Source organism: Chionomys nivalis, chromosome 15 (genome assembly GCF_950005125.1).
Source record: "Chionomys nivalis chromosome 15, mChiNiv1.1, whole genome shotgun sequence".
Taxonomy (NCBI): domain Eukaryota; kingdom Metazoa; phylum Chordata; class Mammalia; order Rodentia; family Cricetidae; genus Chionomys; species Chionomys nivalis.
In genome coordinates, this window is record NC_080100.1 from 32,233,508 (window position 1) to 32,255,134 (window position 21,627).

Below are 21,627 nucleotides of genomic sequence, written 5' to 3' on the forward strand. Positions count from 1 at the left end.
TAAAGCTACCTGACTTAACAAATGTCAAAATATGCATGGGAGAAATGATGGACCCTAAGTACGAGCTGCTGAGTAGAGTGTAGACTCATGTGGAAGAAAAAAAATTAGACCAAGATTTCTCACTGAGAGCAAAATTCACTCAAAACAAACAATATGTCTTAATGCGAGACCTGAAGCATTTAGAGGAATAATAAAACCACTTCAAGATACACACATAGGCAAGGACTTTCTTAGAAGGACTCCAATTGCAAAGGAAATAATACCCAAAATTCACAAATAGGATTTTATGAAATTAAGAACTTCTGTGTAGCAAAAGAATAAGTTAATTGAGAAAAGAAACTGTTTACAGAATGCCAGAAAATACTTGCTAATATATGACAGAAGATGAATATTTTAAGATACATGAAAAATTCAGAACTATAAATTAAAACTGCATTTATATTTTTTCTTATCCAATCATATTTATAGTTATTAAGAAAACAAATAACAGATATAGGATTCCCTGCTCTATGCTGTGAATGTGTTTTATTACCATTGGTTAATAAAGAAGCTACATTGGGCCTATGGCAGAGCAGAATAAAGCTAGGTGGAAATTCCAGCAGAGAAGGGGAGAAAAGAAGGAGAGTCAGGGAGATGCCATGTAGCTGCCAAAGGAGACAGATGCTGGCCCAAACTTTACTGCCAAACCACCAAAGAAATGGGTTAATTTAATATGTAAGAGTTAGTTAATAAGAAGCCTGAGCTAATAGGCTGAGCAGTGTTTTAATTAATACAGTTTCTTGGTGATTATTTCGGGTCTGGGTGACCAGGAAATGAATAAGCAGTCTCCATCTACAAATAGCAATAGATACTGTCAAGAATTTAAGGAAAAGGAAACCTTTATACATTGTTGGTAAGTTATAAATTAGTCCAGCTATGGGAATCAGTATGGTGGGTCTCCCAAAACCAAAATGAAATCTACCCTCTCTCCCCACTATACCACTCCTGGGTATTTACCTGAAAGTATCATGGGGATACTTGAATTTCAATATCTATTTACTGATACCCACCATAACTAACTTATAGACCAAATTAGGTGTCCAGCAACAGAGGAATGGATAAGACAAATGCAGTACATACATATGGAATTTTATTCAACTATTAAGAAAAATGAAATTTTCCCTCTTGAAGGAAAATAGATGCAACAGAAAGAAATAGATGCTTTCTTTTTTCCATTCTATAATTTTAGGTTCTTTGTCAAAAATCATGTATTCATAAGTGTGTGGGCTAATATTGGAATCTTTAATAACAATAAGATATTATTCTATCATAATAAATAAAGTTAACATAAATAAGTTAACTAAGTCAGTTGCAGAAAGGTAGCTCTCGTATGCTTTTTCTCATTTGTGGATCCCAGATTCTACAAAGATGCATAAAACCATGTGCCAATATATGATATGAATACAGAAGCAAAACCACCTAGGATAGTAATGGGCACTAGGAGGAGGATGAGAAGGGGGAGGGGAGGACCTATGGTACAATTGTATTGTATACTTGTGTGGAGATGCCCTTATGTTACTCAGTACCATGTACGATGATTATGTACCATTTTTATTACTTTTAAAACAATCTTCTCTCATTTTACATACCAATCCCAGTTCCCTTTTCCTCTCCTCCTCCTGCTCTCCTCGCCTTCCATGCACCCCATCCGGGATCCTCTCCTCAGAGAGGGTAAGTCTTTCCATGGGGAGTCAACAAAGTCTGACACATCACTTTGAGGCAGGGCCGAAACCCTCCCCACTGTATCTAAGCTGAGCAAGTATCCCTCCAAAGAGAATAGGCTCTAAAAAGTCCGTTCAAGCAGTAGGGATAAATTCTGGTTCCACTGCCAATGGTCCCGCAGACTGCCCCAGTCACACGACTGTCAACCTATATTCAGTGGGCCCCGCTGTCAGTTCAGAGCCATTGAGCTCCCACTAGCTCAAGTAAGCTGTTTCTGTGGGTATCCCCATTACAGTGTTGACTGTTCGCTCATATAATCGCTCCTCCCTCTCTTCAACTGGACTCTGGGAACTCGGCCCAGTGCTTAACTGTGAATCTCTGCATCTGCTTCCATCAGTTACTGGATGAAGGTTTTATGATTACAGTTAAGGAAGTCATTAATCTGATTACAGGGGAAGGCCAGTTCAGGCACCCTTTCCACTATTGCTTAGGGTCTTAGCTGGCATCATCTTTGTGGATTCCTGGAATTTCCCAAGTGTGGAGTTTCTTGCTAGTTTTATAATGGCTCCCTCCATCAAGATATCTCTTTCCTTGCTCTCCCTCTCTGTCTTTCCCCCATCTTGACCATCCTGTTCCTTCATGTTCTTCTCTCCATCCTCTCTTCTCCCCTCCTGTTCGCCTTCTGCCCTCCCTTCTCCCCCAACCTCCCATTTCTCAGGAGTTCTTGTCTATTTCTCATTCCCAGGGAGATCCATGTAGGTCTCTCTTAGGGTTCTCCTTGTTACCTAACTTCTCTGGGGTCATAGACTATAGACTGGTTATCCTTTGCTTTACATCTAATATCCACTTATGAGTGAGTACATACTGTGATTTTCTTTTTGGGTCTGAACCTCTCTCAGGATGGTTTTTTCTAGTTCCAAACATTACCTGTAAATTTCAAGATGTCTTTGTTTTATACCACTGAGTAGTTCTCCGTTGTGTAAATGTCTTTATTTTCTTTATTCAACCTTTGTCTGAGGAGCATCTAGATTGTTTCAGGTTCTGGCTATTACAAATAATAGTGCTGTAAACAGAGCTGAGCAAATGTCCTTGTGGTATGAATGTGTATCCTTTGGGTATATGCCCAACAATAGTATTGCTGGGTCTTGAGATAGGTTTATTCCCAATTTTCTGAAAAACCACCATACTGATTTTTAAAGTGGCTGTTAAAGTTTGTGCTAGAAATGGAAAAGTGTTCCCCTTACTCCGCATCCTCGCCAGCACAAGCTATCATTGGTGTTTCTTGATCTTAGCCATTCTGACTGGTGTAAGATGGTATCTCAGAGTCGTTTTGATCATTTGAGATTCTTCTGTTGAGAATTCTCTGTTTAGATCTGTAACCCATTTTTAATTTGATTATTTGTTATTCTAATGTCTAGTTTTTGAGTTTTTTAATATATTTTGGGGGACCAGCCCTCTGTCTAATATGGAGTTGGTAAAGATCTTTTCCCGTTCAGTTGACTGCCAATTTGTCTTAATGACTGTGTCCATTGCCTTACAGAAGCTTCTCAGTTTTAGAGAGTCCCGTTTATTTACTGTTGTTCTTAGTGTCTGTACTTCTGGGGTTATATTTAGGAAGTGATCTCCTGTGACAATGATTTGAAGGGTGCTTCCTACTTTCTCAACTATTAATGTGAGGTCTTTGATCCACTGGGACTTAAGCTTTGTGCATGGGGATAAATATGGATCTATTTGCATTTTTCTACATGTCGATATCCAGTTATGACAACACCATTTGCTGAAGATGCTTTCTTTTTTCCATTCTATAATTTTAGCTTCTTTGTTAAAAATCAGGTATTCATAGGTGTGTGTGTTAATATTGGAATCTTTGATTTGATTCCTTTGTTCCACCTGTCTGTTTTTATGCCAGTGCCTAGTTGTGTTCATTACTGTAACTCTATAGTAGAGCTTGATGTCAGAGCTGGTGATGCCTCCAGAAGTTCCTTTATTGTACAGGATTGTTTTGGTTACCCTGGGCTTTTTGTTTTTCCATATGAAGTTGAATATTGTCCTTTCAAACTCTGCAAAGAATTGTGCTGAGATTTTGATTGGGGATTGTATTGACTATGTAGATTGCTTTTGATAAGATTGCCATTTTTGTTATGTTGGTCCTACCTATCCAAGAGCATGAGAGATCGTTCCATTTTCTGATATTTTCTTCAATTTCGTTCTTCAAAGACTTAAAAGTTCTTGTCATACAGGTCTTTCACATCGTTGGTTAGTGTTACCCCAAGATATTTTATGTTGTTTGTGGCAATTGTAAATGGTGATGTTTCTCTGATTTCTCAGTCCTTTTTATCATTTGTATAAAGGAGAGAGCTACTTATTTTTTTGAGTTGATCTTGTGTTCTGCCACATTATTGAAGGTGTTTATCAGTTGTAGAAGTTCCCTGGCAGAATTCTTAGGGTCACTATTGTATACTGCAAATACTGAAAGTTTGACTTCTTCCTTTCCAACTTGTATTCCCTTAGTTTCCTTTTGTTTTCTTAGTGCTTTAGCTAGAACTTTGAATACTTTAATAGGTATGGAGAGAGTGGACAGCCTTGTCTTGTTCCTGATTTTAGTGGAATCACTTTGAGTTTCTCTCCATTTAATCTGATGCTGGCTATCAACTTTTTGTATATTACTTTTATTAAGTTTAGATATATTCCTTATATCTCTAATCTCTACAAGGCCTTTGTCTTGAAAGGGTGATAGATTTTGTCAAAGGATATTTTAGCACCTAATAAGATGATTATATGGGTTTTTTCTTTCAGCTTATTTATATGTTTCACTACATTGACAGGTTTTCATATGTTGAACCTTCCTGCATCTCTGGAATTAAGCCAACTTGATCATGGTGGATGGTTTTTTTGATGTGTTCTTTTGATTTAGTTTTACAGAATTTTATTGAGTATTTTTGCATCAATGTCATGATGGAGATTGGTCTGTAATTCTCTTTCTTAGTTGAATCTTTGTGTAGTTTGGTTATCAAGGCAATTTAGCCACATAAAAAGAGTTTGGCATTGTTCCTTCTGTTTCTGTTGTGTGGAACAGTTTGAATAGTATAGGTATTAGCTCTTTGAAGTTCTAGTAGAATTCTGTGCTGATACCATCCGGCCCTGGACTTTTTCCGGTTGGAGACTATTGATGACTGCTTCTATTTCCTTAGGGGTTATAGGTCTATGTAAGTTGTTCATCTGGTCTTGATTTAATTTTGGTATGTGTTACTTACCCAGAAAATTATCCATCTCTTTTTATATTTTTCACTTCTGTGGAGTACAGGTTTTCAAAGTATGACCTAATGATTCTTTGGATTTCCTAAATATCTGTTGTTATATCCCCTTTTTCATTTCTGATTTTGTTAATTTCAGGTGTTTCATAAGCTTCTAGTACTCTCTCTGCCCTTTGGTTAGTTTTGGATAAGGGTTTGTCTATCTTGTAGATTTTCCCAAAGAACCAGCTCTTCCTTTAATTGATTCTTTATATTGCTTTCTTTGTTTCTATTTTGTTGATTTCAGCCCTCAATGTGACTATTTCCTCTCATCTACTCCTCCTGGGTGAGTCTGCTTCTTTTTGTTCTAGAGTTTTCAGGCGTGCTCTTCAGTCACTAATGTGAGATTTTTTTTTCCACATTCTTTATGTAGGCACTTAGTGCTATGAACTTTCTTCTTAGCTCTGCCTTAACAGTGTCCCATAGGTTTGGGTATGTTGTACATTCATTTTCACTAAATTTTAGGAAGACTTTAAGTTCTTTCTTTATTTCTTACTTGAGCCAGGGTGATTCAATTGAGGATTGTTCAATTTCCAATAGTTTGTAGATTTTCTGCAATTAGTGTTATTCCTGAAATCTAACTTTAAACCAAGATGATTTGATAAAATACAGCAGGTTATTTCAACTCTTTTGTATCTGTTGAGGTTTTCTTGGATACTGGGTATGTGATCAGTTTTAGAGAAGGTTCCATGAGGTACTGAGAAGAAGATATATTCTTTTGTGTTTGTGTGAAATGTTCTATAGATGTCTGTTAAGTCCATTTGAGTCGTGACATCTGTTAGTTCTCTTATTTCTCTGTTAAGTTTCTGTCTGGCAGACCTCTCCGTTGGTGAAATTGGGGTGTTGAAGTCTCCTACTATTAGTGTATGGGATTTGATGTGTGATTTAAACTTTAGCAATGTTTCTACTATATAAGTGGATGCTCATGTATTTGGTGCATAGATGTTCAGAATTGAGACTTAATTCTGATTGATTTTCCCTGTGATGGGTATGAAGTGTCCTCCATATCTTTTGACTGATTTTAGTTTGAAGTCTATTTTGTTAGATGTTAGGATAGCGACATTCGTTTGTTTCTTAGATTTGGTAGAAAAATCTTTTCCCAAACGCTTACTCTGAGGTAATGTCTGTCTTTAAGGTTGAGGTGTGTTTCTTTTTTGCAGCAGAAGGATGGATCATGTTCTCGTATTCATTCTGTGGCTTTACAAAAAAGTTCTTGGTCCCACAACCTGCCCTGGGGCAGCAAGGGCTAGTTTGTGTTGCCTACGGAGTTGTCAGCCTTTTGTTGTCAGAGCAAATACATAGGGCAATCAACTTAATAAGAAGAAAAGTTTAATTTGCCGCATGTTTTCCAGGTTCCTTACCACAGATGATAGCCCCCATTTCCTCAGTGTGACAGTTCATCACAACAGGAGTGTGTGGTAGAGGAAGCCACCTACCTTGGGGTCACTGAGAGAAGACTAGTCTCCTGCGATGCTCTTGGAGGAAACACTCTCAGTGCGGCTAGCATCTCCACTGGTTTCCATTTGTTTGAAATTTCACCACCTGCCAATATCACTATGAAACTTTAAACATATGGGCCTTTGAAGGCACTCCAGGTCCAAGCTATTACATCTGCCTCAGGGAGGAAGTGAAAGAAGGGGAGAGGAGGGCAGAAGTTCAGAATGAACTTTGTGCTTCTACGTCCCTTACAGTCTCAACTGCAAGTATCCGGTATACCAATATGCCATTCTTTGGGGTATCATAGTCTAAGACCCAGCATTAGTAATGTTTATCAATAAAAGCAGAAAGATAAACAGAGAATAGAAGTTCTATTATTGGCATCAGCAAACTGTATTTCTCAGAAAATATTTCTAAATTATATCTGATTATGATGTCGAGACTAATATTGGCCACCTTCTAATTCAAAAGTGTGTGTGTGTATGTGCGCAAGTGCGTGTGTGTGCGCATGTGTGTGTGTGTGTGTGCATGCATGTGTGTGGTGTACTGACAAAATGTCTTCAAAGCCTGTGAGCCTTTCAGTTTTCTAGGCTTAATTCCAAGCTCTAGTTCCACGTTATTCGGTCATGTGATTTGGGGCAAGATATTGTGTAAGCCCCCACTCTCTCTCCACTGCTCAGTGTGAGCAATAAATTTGTGTCCCTCACAGGGTTGTCACGAATATTAAATGACAGGAGGCAAGCGCAGCATTTAATCAGCCCTGGCACACACATCGCTCTCAGTAAACAGAGACAATTACACAGGCGTTTACAAACTCAGTGTTCCCATTGTCTTCCACGAAACCAGGAAGGGACTTTGCGTAGATCCATGTGAATGGGCTTGATAGAACACTTGGCACAGGAAAACAAGGTAGCAAATTGAAAATTGCAGGTGCCCAGACACTATTCTTCTTCTCAGACATAATTAACTTGGGCTGGGTTGTGGCTTCTGCCAAGAAAAATGACTACAAGTTTCTCCCTGTCTGTTCATCCTGAAGGTGTCAACTAAAGCGTTACCTGCCCGGACTAGCACCCAGCGGCTGAGATGGGACACCCCGAAGGCAAAAGTATCCTTCTAACCTCCTTCAGCCTGGCAAGTCTGGTGGGGATCTTTGTTTCCAAGAAAAACTACATTTTTCCAAACCATCCTCCTCCCGCTGAAGGAATGTTACAGCTGAGGAGATTCCTTCAAAGCGGCCTCCACTTCACAGGCCGTTTGCATGAAGCTCCCAAATCAGACATGCTTTCACAGCTATGAAGTAGTAAGAAAAGCTCTTTATTCCCCGAGACTCCCAGAATATGAACTCCAGATGAGATCAAAGGTAACTCTTTGGGTGGGAATTGAAAATACGAGACGTGCATCCTTCGTACTATGCCCTTAATGCTCCAGGAGCATGAAGCCCCACATGGAAAAACAAACGCTCCGTTAAAACAAAAGACCCGAGCCTGCTGCTCTCTCTTGAACAGCCACCAGTATCTACTCCCCTTTACCCCTGGGGCAACTCTTGCAGGAACCTCAGAGAAAACAGGATTATGTGTCCATTTTAATTTGATACTCGAGAAAGCAAAAACTTGTTATGATCTATTATTGACCGTGCAGCTTTCTTCCTGGTGGTTCAGCAAACTGAACATGCGTGAAGCAAGGTTTCACAAAAAAACAGAATATAGGGGTTTCCCCACCACAGTGAGAAAGCAGAGACTAGACTAAGCCAGGGTGGGAGAAAGGCGAAACATAATCCATAGACCTTGACTCACAACAACAAAAAAGGGACCCTCTAGCTTGAAAACTCCTGAAGGCTTCCCCAATTCCTGGGGAGATTTAACACATATTTCTTGTGACTTAGGTCAAGGTATTGGAAGGACTTTCTCAGGGAGTGGAACTGATTACCTCAAGTTCTTCCCAGTCTGCTGCAGACAAAGGGTAATGAGACAAAGACCAGGTTGCGATGCTGAATAGAGAGAGATGAGAGGTTTATGGTTCATAAGCCTTGGGCTGTTATTTTCCACTAACCTCTTGAATTTCCCATTTAGAACTTCACCAACCTTCTGGCCCTGGACACTTGAAGGTGATGACCTAGCTTTTGGTAAGCATTCCTTCCCAAAGCTGCCTCTCTCCTTTTGCTCCTCCTTCTCTGTCTCATTTTTTTTAATTTTAATAAGCTGATAAAACGGTTACAAGTGGAATTGTTTTATTCATTGCTACCTCTCGGCATAAAGTTTCCTAGGTATAAAAAATAAAAATCACCTGCACACTTCAGACCCTTTCCTCGGACACACACCTCTACGAATTCCCTCGGAATGAAGGCATTATTTTACGTAGCTACAGTATAATTGTTAAAGTTAGAAAATTCAGCATTAATGTCAGTTCCTTTTCCTCTTCAGATCATTTTAGTTTCTAAGAGTTCACAATCCAGTGGTACCATTTGCACCCAGGGCATCCTTTAGGCGTCTGTTTCTCTTCTAAATTTCAAGTCTTATCAAATTTGTCTTTAATTACAGTGTCGCCAACCCTGCTCTTCTCCACCTAAGAATCTAGTATAGTCCAGCGTAAGCAGTTGGCCAAATTAGGCATGATTTTGCCAAGCCTGGGTGTCCACAGCTAGAGTACGTGCTCCATGACAGCAAATGCCTGGCGGCTCTCAAAGCCCAGAGTTCTTCTCTGTAGATGCTCCCGGAACAAAACCTTTCTTCCCCCGTCATCCAAGAACCATTCGTCTTAATCAGTCGCGGTCTGTTATAGTCACCAAAGTGCTGACCCATAAAAAACAATCTGCCCCCCAAATCAGCCTGTTTTCCTTTCAGACACCATCAACCCCCTTGCTATGTAAAACAACATGCCAGCTGATCTGACCAGAAAGGAAAGGAAAGGGAACAAAGGCATGATTAAGACAAGACAAAAAGTTTGGGGAATAAAAATGCTCGGCCTTGACTAGAACTAAAGGAACTCCCGGCTTCCCATAGTCCAAGATCAATAGACAAGCACACTACATGTGTTTCCATACAATCCTTGGAGCCATACATTTTCCTCTTGAAGAAAAAACTGAAGTTAGGATACATTTTCCAAGTTCTTTCCAGTAGCTAGTCAATTTATATAATAATATTCTAGGAAGCAATTAACATGGAAATATTAAGAGTGAGAGTACAAGGAGAGAGATAATCTAGATACAGGGAGTTATTCTGGGGTTAGCAAGAAACCTGGCACTATGGAAGTTCCCCGGAATCCACAAGAACGATGCCAGCCAAGGCCCTAAACAATAGCGGAGAGGGTGCCTGAACTGGCCTTTTCCTGTAATCAGATTGATGACTTCCTTAATTGTTATCATAGAACCTTCATCCAGTAACTGATGGAAGCAGATGCTGAGATCCACAGCTAAGCACTGGGCCAAGCTCCCAGAGGACAGTTGAAGAGAGGATGGAGGGATTGAACAAAGAGGTCAAGGACCATGATGGGGAAACCCACAGAAAGAGCTGAACAGAGCTAGTGAGAGCTCACTGACTCTGGTCTGACAGCGAGGGAACCTGCATAGGACCGAACTAGGCCCTCTGAATATAGGTGACAGCTGTGTGGCTGGGACAGATTGAGGGGCCCCTAGCAGTGGGACCAGGATTTATTACTAGTGCATGAACTGGCTTTTTGGAGCCCATTCTCTAAGGAGGGATACCTTGTTCAACCTAGATACAGCAGGGAGGGCCTTGGTCATGCCCCAAAGTGATGTGATAGACTTTATTGACTTCCCATGGGAAGTCTTACCCTCTCTGAGGAGTGGATGGAGAGTGGGAAGAAGGTGGAGGAAACAGGAGGAGGGGAGGGAGGGAGAGCTGGGATTGGTATATAAAATAAAAAAGATTTTTTAAAAAGTTATTTTATTTATTTATTTTATTTTGGTTTTTTGAGACAGGGTTTCTCTGTAGCTTTTGAGCCTGTCCTGGAGCTAGCTTTTGTAGACCAGGTTCGCCTTGAATTCACAGAGATCTACCTGCCTTTGCCTGGGATTAAAGGTGTGCGCCACCACCTCCTGGGTAAAAAAGATATTTTAAAAGAGTGATAGTATGCATGGAATAGTATATCAATAAAAAGATAGCATTGGTGTGGGGTTGTTTGTGGGGATTTTTTTATTTTCCAAGAATCCAAATCGTGCACCACAGGTTCACAAAATTTTAAACATGGTAGAGACTGTAAAGCTTCAAGGAGTCAAATCTCTGTCATTTACAAACAATGACCATAAAATTCAGAGAGATTACAAGAGGGACACAGGGACACGCCACTATTGGATGACAGTCAAGCAAATATTCGAACATACAGTCAATAATCTTGCTACATGGCATGTTGAGAGAGAGATAAGATCTATCAAAGTTTGATGGCCAGGTCTGGAAAAGCAAGTACCATTCTGGGTTATCTAGGAAATCTCAAATAGAATGTGGACACACATTAATCTTTTATTCAGAGCACATGGCTCTATGGTGATTTCTCAGCTTGGTTTTTTATAATGTTTTTATTTTCAGGTTATATATTGCTTCAGAAATGCAATTTCATATTTTAGAGTAAGTCACACTAGATAAAAAACATGATGATCTAGAAAGCCTTAAAGGAGGTCCTTGGCAATTCTTAGGTTAACCACTGCCAATTAACCACTAATTTTTAAAAAGCACAGCTTCATTCCCAAGGTAAACCTAGGAATACCTCTCTAAATATTCTAGAGACCAGAAAACCCCTTCCATCACATACTTGAGCAGACGCAGGCAAGGGATCCTGAAGAGACTGCACACACCTACAGAGAGGCAACAAGACTGCACCTGGTAAATAATGTACAATGGAACATATTAGTTCTGATAGACCAATGTCATATAGACCTAGTGACGGTGTCCGCGGTGCCAGTCAATTCTCTACACACGACTTTCTCACATATGTCATGGACAACCAGGTCTTCACCTGAAGTGTCACTCACAGAGAATGAATTCCTGGAAAACCTCTTGGTCCCTGCCCTCTGTGACTGAATTTTGCTTCTTTGGGTTGATGATGCCTATGGGGCTCTGGCAAAGGTCAAAACTTGGTGCTCAAGCTGTACCAAAGAATTTTACAAATTAATTTGCAGAATCAAAAGAGAGCAAGACAATTTTAGGTAGAAATAGATGCTGAAAATGGTAAAAAAAAAAAATCCTAATTCCATATATTTGGTTATGAAGACACAGCAAACAATAGTCTTTTGACTCTTATCTATTTTTCCCACTCCCTAGTGAGAATTAGGCTACTTGAGTTCTGAAATCAGGCAAAAAAAAGAATATTCGAGTATTCCTTACTGTTGACTGTATAATATTGGAAGATCTTTTATTCTAAATACCAGCTATTTTTTAAGTGATAGTGAAAATTATCTAGCCAAGAGATCCAGGAGGAGAAAAACAAACACCAGGTTCTTTTAAGATGTTCAGCAAGTAGGCTTTCCCCGGTAGGCTTGTCTCTAAGATGAGAAGGAGGAATAAAAGAATGTATTCAACATCACTGGAGGCACCATTAATGCAGGGATTGGTACTAGGCTAATACACTTTGCTCTACAGAGTCTTTAATTTTACCTTATATTGAAAACAAGACCTCTTTTCATTCAAGAAGAAAATCCCCTACACATTTATATTACTAAATTTCAGTCCTGATAGGAAAATTATAAACTCGCATAAGATCGAAGTTAACTCGTTTGTGATTTGGACATTTAAAGATTGGTTATATACGGGTGTTCGGGAGGAAGGATTGAATCCTGAGAGACAATGTAATCAGTGGATTCACCAGTGATGGATTCATAATTGGATAGACTATTGAAATATGGATCTGATTGGAGGTGGTAGGTGACTGGGGTCATTCCCATAAATCACGAGTCCTGTCCTTAGCCACTTCCTCTGTCGTCTGTCCACCATGAGCTGAGTCACTCTACCACAGAGCCCCTACTACCTTCTGCCTCATCCTACACAGGTCCTGGAGCAAGGGGGTTAAGTGGCCATGTGCTAACGCAATGAATCAGAACAAACTCTTCCTCCACCACATTGTTTTCTCAGCTATTTCTCCCATGAAAAATGACTAACACGTCTTTGCTAGCTATAGAACCTTAATAGGAGGTTAGTGAGTTCAGGCAGTCAGAATACTGAGATTTCCGTGGAAGGAAAGGATGGTGCTGTAGAGGAAGGGAGGAGAGCTGTCCTTCCTAATCTTTTTACGACACTAAAGCATTTACTATGCCTGAAGTTCAAAGATCAGCATCTGAGGGTGCCTACAGGGCCCGTTGGCTTCTAGCCAACGGGGAAATTTTTAAGTTACTACAGAGGCTGGCAAAGTACTCAGAACCTGTTAGCTTGCTGCATACCTGTGATTCATACTTGTCTTCTCCGAATATGCAAAATTAGACCACAAACAAAGAGAAATTTTATGTAATATTATCTGATTCGAGCCGCTGTCAGTTAGTAACCAACATCATAGAAATGCAAGCCGGGTCAGGCAAAGCTGGATAACAGTCTACGGAAATCTATTTTCACTCAGAAGTATTCTTCCAATTCAGTGTTCCAAAAACCATGGGATGTATAACTTCAGGAGTTTTCCTCCTAGGATCTGGGGCTCAATAGAAGAAAAACAAAAACCAAAAAGTCCTTCTCAGGGGACGAATTTTCACTTAGCTTTGCCCAGGCAGCATAGTAATGTATCAAGTCATGTCCTATCCAAGCTCACTGATTAGACCTTTGAGGATGCTGAGTGTTTCCCTCTACAGGATGTGGTCTGGTGACTGGTTTTTAGGTCAAAGTTCAGTTTTCCCCATGGCTGTAGCAACCAGCCTCAAAGGAATCTCTTTGGCACACTGATCTTCAGTTTCACTGTCTACCAACTGTCATTTCTGACCTGTTGGTTCAGATTCTTCCTGTCCTCCCGTCTGAGATTCAGGTTAGTCTGCCATGAGCCTCCAGCATCGACCACATACTCTTTGCCAAGACACTCCTTCCTTGGCCTGTCCCAGCCCCGTCTCACCCCTCCAGCTAAGGTAACACCTAGTTATAAACTAAGTGTCAAACTATTACCTGACTGAAAGGAAGATGCCTTTGCTTGTTGGGACTCACCTTTTTCAGCCACCCTGAGGCCCAGCAGCCAGGTGGAAGAATCACCGCTACTAAAATCTTGGTGGTCCAATCAATGATACTCTTGTGTAAGGCATCTCTAAAACAACATATACACCTTTTGAGGGCTGGGTAGATCGTACTTGCTTTATAAAGCCTAAAGAAGTTTAGTCCTAAGAAAAAGATATTAAAACAAATACAAGTTATAGTATTATTTATGTGACTGTACATGCAGCTCTGCAAATGATAATTTGGCGCAGAAAGACCTTCTTATCCAAATCCAAAGGCACTGGGTAATAACCTTCTAGATAGGTAATTTTCCATTCAAGCTGATACTATGTAGCCAGATGACATGAAGATGACATGAAGATGGTGAGCAGGAAGAAAAAATATGTATACCATTTTGGAAATAAAGAAAATAACAAATAGCAGCGAGGTTCAAATTATACAAAGAAATGAGTCCTTCCAGAAAGGATATTGGTGAAGATGTCTACTATCCTGTGTCACAGACATTTCTTCAGTACTCTTCCATGCCTAACCCTGTGTTAGACACTAAATGCCATCATAGACATAAGATTCCTGTCTAAAAGGAGTTCTTACTCTCGTTTATTTATACTTATCTAAGTATCTACTGATACTTTGGTAATTCTTCACCTGGACACTTAATAAAACCAGAATTCCCATGCTTATACCCAGGCTCATGTACTTTAAAAGGCTCAAGGAAGATGTGTAGAAATCTTTATGATTACCATGTATGATTTATTGGTTAGCCACCTTCAGAGGAACACTAGAGCAATAAAAAAAATTAAGCATCTAGTGAACATGAGAACAATTTACTCCTTGATTATAAATCGTAAGCTATGAATTTCTCACCAAAATAAATATTCCACAACTAATTTCCCACATACAATGGCTAAAGGCATGAGGGTTCTTAAAACTCCCTCAATTTATAGCTATTTATACACTGTGCAGAGAGTGTGAACAATAATCAGTTGATAAATAAATACTCAAATTTATTTATCAGATAGATGATAGATGGGTAGGTAGATTAGTTAGATAAATGATAGTAGATAGATAGATAGATAGATAGATAGATAGATAGATAGACAGATAGATAGAGACAGATAGACAGATAGATGAAAGACAGATTAGATAGATAATGGCTAGATGATAGATAGATAGATAGATAGATAGATAGATAGATAGATAGATAGATAGATAGATAGATGACTTGGTATACCAATTATTTTTTTTAACTTCATATCCAGTTCAAAACCACAATTTTTAAACAGAATTAAGCAGATATTTTTGCCAACAATTAAAAAAAATTTCCTAATGATTTTTATTGCCTTCAAAATATCATAATTATATTATAGGAAAAGTGTATGAAAAACATCCAAACAATGTTTGAAAGAAAATTGATAATCTGGCCTAGCTTAATGGTACACTGCAAGAGACATACTTTGTTTACATGGAACTTGGGGATCAGAAAGAAATATTCAAAATGTATAAGCAGTCTTTTGTGAAATGTATCACATTTGAAATCTTTGCAACCTTCAAAAAGCAAATGATGTATTAATTCCTAGCTTGGTTCAGCTTTTAGTTGGTTGGATTCACAATAAACATATAAGGGAAAAATCAGGTTCTGAAAGTTTCCCTCGCCAATGTCTATTCTTGCATTTATTGCTGAAGCAACCCATTTATCATTCCTGAGAAATGGGATCAGGAGCATCATTTCATCTTCCTTGGGACAATTAAGAGGCAGCCTTTTCAGGAGCCAAGAAAGATAGCTGTCTCATGAATTTAATTTTTTTCAAGTCCCTTGTTGCTACAATGATAGAAAAAAAATGTTCAGGGTCACTCAATGTTCATGGAAAAACAAGAGCAAGTGTCAAGGAAATGAGTGAGCTTCCCCAAAGTGAGCCATGGTTCTACCCAAACTGGTGTCTGCATTTGGTGATCAACTCATTGCCTGAGATTCCATAGAAATTAAATTTAAGCAAATTGGAGTCAAGTGAGAGATGGAACTCTCAGGTCTCTTCAAGTATTTTTATTTGGCTCACTCTTCAACTATAAAAGCTTCTTGCTCTCTTGGATTCGCAAGGTTGCTGTCGTACTGATTTCACAATGTTCCTCTTCCCCCAGCACTAAACTTGTGTTTGGCTTTTGCCCAGAAATATGCCCCAGGAGACCAGCTGGTTGCCAACGACGGACCAAAAGACTTGTACATATATTGGAGGGAAAGAAACAAGTATATTTACATATATTTGCTTATGTCTCCATTTGGTTTGATACACAAAACACCCAGTAAACTAAGAGTTTTAGAAATTTATGAGGCTTCACCGTTAGACACCCTATCATTGTGATATAGCAGATTAGCAGCGCACCCAAGATTGACCACACCCTTTCCCTGTACAAACGGTTTAAATAAAATAGACTTCAACAATAGATGTGTTTCCATTAATTCCAACCTAGCAAGAGCAGGAGGTGAAGGAGGAGGAGATATACATAAATTTTAGGAACTCACAGCCCTCTAGATAAAAAATAACTCAAAAATGAAAATATGCCAATATGCATATTAATGTTAAAATGTCACATTTTTAAAAAGCAATAACATAACATGGTTCATTATATTCATCTAAACCTTTTCGTGGATATCTCATTGCCAGTGCTTTGGAGATTGTTGGTATTTTTTTAAACATGGCAAGGTTGCCCCTCTCTGAGATTTCCTATGAGAGATTTTTCAAATGAGTTACTGTCTGTCCATTCATTATCAGTCCCTTCCCCAGTTATGTCTCACCCCAGGTACTATTAACAATGATATTGCCATTTAATATCAGGTGTCTCTTTGTGAATGAATCCTGTCCCATGTTTCAGTGCCAAGTTCTGTAGGGTATACTCAACAACAACTGGGAATTTTCTTGGTGCCGCCTCCTTCTCGGTGTTGAGCTTCTACCTCCTCCACGGTTACATCTCCAGAGCGTTCCTCTTTTACTTTACCTTGTACACTTACCTGTGGTGATTCCATCCACTCTAACTTCTCCTTAGTAAACTCTGACGGTAGGTAATTGTGTTCTAGTCCAAACCATTATTCAATGTCAAATGCCCTACACAAGGCTCTCTCTGCCGAAACTGCATCTCCACTCCCTATATTTCCAAATATTGCTGCGTTGTCATGACTCACCACCTTCTCACTATAATGAGTTTGCCAGTTCCACCCGTACCCACATCACACCAGTCACAAAAGTTCCATAAATGTCATACCTCAAATACCTTTCAAATGGACCTTCATCCTTTGTCTTTACCGCTTCGGTCATTTACACAATCCTCATCTCTCTCCTGCATTACTCCAACAACCTTCTCTTTAGTATCCCACTACAGAAATCACATGCAGAGTAAATCTGTATCAATCAATAAAACTAGCCAACATGAATATATCAAATGTTTACTGAGCACCAAGCAGTGATGAGATTTGTCCGCAGCAAGCTTAGATTCCAGGGGGCAGGTTAGATAACACGTGTTACAATTTCATCATGCTGCTTTGGATGGTGAATGCCTGTCTCAGTCTCGGTGCATTTCCCTCAATAGACTGAAAGTTTCTTGAGGGCAGAAACTATGGCTCATGCACTTGGTATTTCTAGCATCTCACACGCTGCCAGCAGATAACATCATCCCCCTCACGGCTGCCTCTTATCTTCACTCTTAGTAACGATGACAGACCCATCCTTTGCTCACACCGAACTCCACTGTCTCTCATGCTGCCTTTAATTCTGTACCTCGTGAGTGCAGGATGAATCTGGTCCTTACTCAGATGACAGCTTCCAGGACTTGGAAACACAGCTGTTCCAGTCCTTTGTTTCTCTTCTTCGGTCTTTACAGTCACGAGGTTCTCAATCGCTTTTTGGCTCTACAATTTTAAGTTTCTCTTCCTTGTTATGTTTGGATTCTGACTGTGGCCATCAGTTTGTCTTGAGATGGCAGAAGGTGAGTAGAAAGAGCTGTGGACGTTTCATTGAACAGTATTAGGAGTTTGAGGGTCACTCAGCAACTAGTCATAACAGTTGGGATGGAATACATAATTACTGTGAAACGGTATTTTCTAAACACCAGGTGTAGATTAAATCTCCATAGTCTTGCTGAGGAGCTAAGTGGACTGGTGCTTCTCTGACTAGGCATCAGGTATTGGGAGATACTTTACACTAAAAAAAAAAAAAAAATGCCTCCTAAGTGCAATTTTAATGCTCTTGTACATCAGGTGATAGTCACAAGGAAGGCTCACCTTGGCCTTCATGTTGCTGATTAAATTGATGGCTAGAGATGAATCAGCATAAGCAAGGCTTAAATTCTTTAAAATGACCCTTCAGGCGATATGAAAGGTTTTGATGTGTGATGTGGCAACGGTGACGTGTGAACAGAAAACTTCCTAAATGATCATGAGGAGGATTTGAAGGACTTGAAAAGGGTAGTTGTATTCCGTGTTCCAGCAGTGATGAAGATGATTTTGCTGGGCTAAGACAGTGTTTCTACTGCCAGACAACAGTGCTAGGCATTACCACTGTCACAATAGCTTTCTCTTTGGATTATACCATAACTCAGAAAATTGTGTATACAGTCACATGCACACTCTGAAGACTATTTGATATCTGAATATATCATCATAGAGGAGTGAATATAATAACTTTTTCACGGTTTTACACCTTTCAACATGCCACTGAATTGGTTTGAAGTGTTATTTGATTTCTGTGATGTTAGTTCACCTTTTAGGAAAAGTACAAATTATGACTTCACTGGGGCTGATTCTAGGTGAGATCAGATGGCAGCAAAGAATTGTCCACAGCCATAAAAAGCTGAAGACCCTTTAGGTGGCCAAGAGTTAAATGTTAGAAAGCCAAAGTTGTCATTAACTTTAGATTAGGGACTTAGCCACAAATATTACAAAAATAAAAAATAAAAGACCAGAGTAAGTAGGAAGTCATGAAAAATGACCCCCATAATTGGGTGGGGATGAAATAAGGAAGAAAACAAATAGGGTCTATATGGCTACCACAGGGAAAGTGGGGGAGCTGTGCTTATTGTTTCCACTGGGTACCAGTTCCATGGTTGCCATGCGGAGATGCACAGCAACAAGGCACATTCTGTGCTGTATCATTGTCAGCACCGCTCTCCCATAGAGACATAACAACGAGGAAGCCATAGGAAGAGTCCTTTTCTTTACAGTTTACCCTTTAGTACAACTTCTATAAACTCAGTCATGCCGAGTCACTCTGTGAATGAGCACACAGCCCACACAGCCTTCGATCGTATCCTGGGAACATCCCTAAGGCTCATCACCTACTCTGGCTCTCATGGAATAGAGATGCTAGGATTGATCTTCTGCCATCTAGTCTTCAAGTAATTGTTTTTAGCACCTATCCAGTAATTAATTATGCCCTATCTGCAACAGACTAAACATCTAACTTTCTGTTTAACTCCTTACATGTCTGTGTCTTAACTGACAGGTCTAATTATAATCTTCTGAGTAATGTCTGTGCATGAGTTTAGCTTGGTCTAAATTCATTGCAATTCATGATCAAAAATTTTGAAGGCAGAAACGAAAAAAAATATAACCTTTTTTTAACTGTATGAATTCAACTCAGGAAAGCCTCAAAATATATGCTACCTCTTTCAATGTTGTTTTGTGAATGGGGAAAATGTAGATTATTTCACTGTTGAATATATGACAAAATTCCATACACATTTTCCAAGAGATTTTCAGACATATTTTCTAAGAGTGCTGACCTGCGCTTAACTATAAGGAAACTAGTTTTGAAGAATACATCTGGAACATTCTATTGATGACAGTTACACACGTGTGTGCATTAATTTTTATACAATGAGATGATTTTGACTCATCTCTTCAGTGTTGCAAATTAATTCAATGCAGAAGTTAATCACTCAGTACAGTGCCACTCTTTTGGGTTCTGCCACAGGCAATGGCTGAGACTAACCAAAAGTACAATTAATAATAGCTAGAAAATTAAGTGTTTTCTTGTTTAAATATACAAAATCTTAACCAGAAGCAGGGCAGGAAGGGGTCCTTTTGGGGTTGTGCCTTGAACAGCTCAATGGACTACAAGACAATTCTGTCATTTCCGGCCCTGAGGTTCAGACATGGGACTATCAGAATCACGTGATTGAATAAGCCAAGACCGCTGCAACTGCATAGTTTTCTGATGAGTTTTCCCAGGAGCTTTGCCCTCTCTAAGTTGTAAGCTTCATTTAAAACTACACAAGGTGACTATGGTGTTTTTAAAGAAAAGACAGCCCCTTTCAGATGGACTTGGAAGACCATGTGAGGTGAGGAGCAGGAACTCACGTGGACAGCTCCAAATCAATAAAAGATCAGGATCCAGAGACAGTCAAATGTCAACCAGTTCAGGTTTCCTACTTTTAGAATTACTTAAAAATGCAGGTTACCTTGGGTGCATTTTCTTGTGCGGTTTGCAAAACTCCAATAGGTATGTTTTTACTCCATTCCAGTTACAAGTAATTTCCTTTAATTTGTGCAAGCAATGCATGACCCAATAAAAAAAATTTTAAAAATACAAATTTATATTTGGCTTTAAAAGTAAGATAAATAAATAAACAAAATTTTACTCCACTCACATAAACCAAATCATTTAAAGTTCAACATATTTATAGCTTCTACACAACCAATTCTTAATACAAATTCACTTCGGGTTTTGTGCAAAGTTAGAAAGCAAAATGCAAGTGAAAATAATCTGGAAAAAAAATCACATTTTGAAGTTGGAGTTAAACTATTGATGAGTGCGTAAAAGAAAGAAGTTTCACCTTCACTGGAAATATAGCTTAGTGGTAGAGACCTTGCCTAGCATATGTGAAGCCCTAAGTTCAATTCTCAGCGTTGGAAAGGTTAATTAATTAGTTAATAATTAAAAGTATCTCCTGAGTAAATTGGGAGCATGGGGACCTTGGGAAATAGTTGAAGGGGATGGGAAAGGCAGGGAGGGGAACAGAGAAAAACGTAGAGCTCAATAAAAATCAGAAAAAAAAAAAAGTATCTCCAGTATCATAGTGAACACCTTTCATCCTGCCACTTGGAATGAGTAAGGCCAGCCTGGTCCACATAGCAAGTTCCAGGTCACCCAAGGCTACATACTGAGAAAAAAAAAATTCTTCAACATTTCATATGCTGTTCTGACCAGAAACCCAGGCTAACACTTGTCGAGACCTCTGCCCTTTCCTTCCTGAGAGCACTGAGCAGGTTCTCAGGCAGTCCGTGCCTAAGGTCTCGGGAAGGCTTATGATCAGCCAGTTGGTTCTATAATCTTTGTCCCTAGATGCTTTCCTTTATTGTAATTAAGGAAGAAACTTAAAACAAATATTTAAGTTGTTCCTTCTCACTTACTGAGTCTTTCCATCAAGTTGCTAACAAAATGACATATAATTTATTTGCTATGAAAATGTTTCCATGAAGTATTTCTCACTAAAAAGGAAGGGCCAAGCTCAGTGGGTAAAGATGCTTGCCCCCAAGCCTGACCTGAGTTCAGTACTGAGGGTCCACATAGTAGAAGGAGAGAACCGTTTTCCACAGCTGTCTTCTGATATCTCTTCAATTATGGTGACACAGGAGAGCACACATGTGCACGCACACAAATATAATTTAAAATGTTTAAGATAAGAAATGTTGTAGTTCATTTATGAATGAATAAAGAAACTCATTATATATGAAACCAGAATATATGGTAAAATACTGTGTTGACAAAAAAGGAATAAACTCACATATATACACATAGAAAATAGACAGTCAAGATGGCAGGATTTAAACTATCCCTAAACGCAAATTATTGCTAGATGGTAATATTCATCACAAATAATAATGTGTTTTCTGCATTAACTGCCCTGTACCTTCTAAAAGATTTATAACATGAATGTCAGTGTGTTTTTCTTATTTATGATGAAATGTTTTTGTTATTGTTTTTTGTTGTTGTTGTTTTGTTTTGAGGCTTGTTTTCCTGTATAGCCCCGGCCATCCTGGACCAGAGTAGCCTTGAACTCAGTGATTCGCCTTC